Here is a 2,219-nt window from a genome sequence, read left to right on the forward strand (position 1 = left end):
AATAGTTCACCTGCTTCCTTACACAAACTCTTAGAGAACATACGACCTTACTATATCCCGGGAGGGAACATAGTGCCTTCATTGAGCAAAGAGTTCAGAGGAAGAACACATCTGAATTTAAATAACTTCTGTTTCAGTCAAACAGCCAGTAGTATTTAATGAAAATCTGTTAGCATCTGATTCGTATAACCAAAGTGCTTCAACAATCTCCAGCCATCGACGCTCCCTACAAAAAAAAAAAGAAACACTGAACTTCCCACGTAAGTGACAGAGTTCTGATACCTAATGACTAATCTTCATCATCGAAAGAGACACCCTGCACCTCTCCTACCTACCTTTTTTCAGTATAACAATGTATAATCTTTGTGTGGTAACACCGTCGCTAGCATCTACAATTAAGACTAAGTTTCTTAATTCGAATTCAGCTGACCAAGGAGTTTAGGCACCAACGTTGGTGATAGTATCTTCCCTGGCAAGAATATCTAGTCTAGATAGAAATGCTATCTCCCTTGCTTTCCATAGTGCAGAGTAATTCGAAAGCAGGGTAGCGAACTAAAGACCAGGAAATTTTACCAATGCCATCCCATGGCACACACGTGCAAATGGTCTCTGACGATGGCAACGACAAGGATGGTTGACAGTATGTCCCAGTCACCTTTTCTTGCTATGTTTAGCTTGCCAGATAACTTCTTCCAAGAAGATATAATTGCAGTAAACAGGGAAGGTTGTTGCCTGAATTGTTGGTGTTATCACCCGCCACAGTCTTCATGGCCCATTGCAACCACCTACCGAAAGGACATAAAAGTTCAGATTAAAATGTTCTTGAGCATTGTTAGCAGAAAAACCATGCTAGGTTTTAAGAAACAACTTAATAGCCTCGAGAAGGAAGCAAAGAAACATGCAGATCAGGCTATTTGATGCAATGGTATCCTACTGCAAACTGAGTTCAGTGGTAAAATGCACCTGAATTTAAATAACTTCTCATCGGAGCGAACATGAGAGGGACGCTGAGCTTCTTCCACGGCGCGTCGCCCTCGCCTAGTTTCTCATATCCAATATTGATTTAATTGTATAGACTAATAGCATGAGTCACAGTAAAAAAGTTTAAGCAGGGATTATGTTGCATAGTACACACATGTGCCTATAACTTCTAAAATAAGGCATGGTTCAGATCAAAGAAGCCCTATCCTTCCACGTCATAACAGACCTGCACGTAATGCGAGAACCTTTTACTCATGAAAACATTGAAAATCAAAGTATCTTAAATTTCTGAGATCACACATATGGCCTATCTACAATTTGATACTGGAATTGAATTACAATGCCTTATTACCTTAGCTACTGTCCAATGCTGCAGTGATTGGGGCTCCTAGGGGAGTGGGGGAAAGAGCCTAGTGGGAACACGTGAAGGGATCTTGTTGGCAACAAATATGACATTCATGTCCTTTGCAAAATACATCTAGAACAACCATGATTTTTCGCTCATTATGAGCAAGTAAGAAGGCATGCAAGAAATTGACATCATATAGATAACTGATACTAAATGGCAGCTCGACATCTAGTTGTAAATCAATAGTCACCCCAATATGGTAGTAAATCAGAATAGATAATAATATTTCAATGAATATTTGAGTGCAAATTTTTTGTACATGCCGCAATCCATAAAACCAAACTCGAAATAAAAAAATATATCATTAATCTATTCAGCATATAAACCTAATTAAAATCAACCACCTCCAATGACTTCCTAGCAAAGTGATGCCAACTTGCTGTTCGGCGACAATTCTGTCGCAAGATATACTGACGTACCGCCAGGCGCCAACATCGTAGAATGAGTGCATGACTCAATCCTTGAACATTAAAAGGCCGTTTACACACACATCCCATAATAGTTGGTTGGAAATACAATAACTTCAACACAGGCAGTCCACACTCTGAAAGACTGAACAACCATACTGTGAAATAGGGAAAAGAGAAACCAAAATTAGTATAATCTAACAACATAAAAAGGATCATAGGATAGAATAACATATATACGTAACACCATACCGTCATGAACTCATGACAACAGAACTATACAAAAACATTGTAAGAAGTTGCATATGTACAAAAAAGAGGCTTGGCACAAAAACCAAGAACCTTCAAAGAAAGTCAGATGGACTAACACTTTTTTCCAGGAGCAGTAGATCATATTTAGATACATCCCCATTACGTTATAT

At 38.8% G+C, this 2,219-nt stretch overlaps 1 long non-coding RNA gene across 1 annotated transcript; it reads right to left on the bottom strand.

Annotated features, from left to right (window-relative positions):
* Positions 1 to 310: 310 nt before the first annotated feature.
* LOC139830543 (uncharacterized) lies at positions 311 to 1,957 on the bottom strand. The gene is made up of 3 exons (XR_011742928.1): positions 1,334 to 1,957; positions 964 to 1,207; positions 311 to 785 (listed from the first exon to the last, which is right to left on the bottom strand). It is a non-coding gene; the product is annotated as an uncharacterized lncRNA (long non-coding RNA).
* Between the last annotated feature and the right edge of the window lie 262 nt (positions 1,958 to 2,219).

The sequence above is a fragment of the Lolium perenne genome, chromosome 1, assembly GCF_019359855.2.
Source record: "Lolium perenne isolate Kyuss_39 chromosome 1, Kyuss_2.0, whole genome shotgun sequence".
NCBI classification, from domain to species: Eukaryota; Viridiplantae; Streptophyta; class Magnoliopsida; order Poales; family Poaceae; genus Lolium; species Lolium perenne.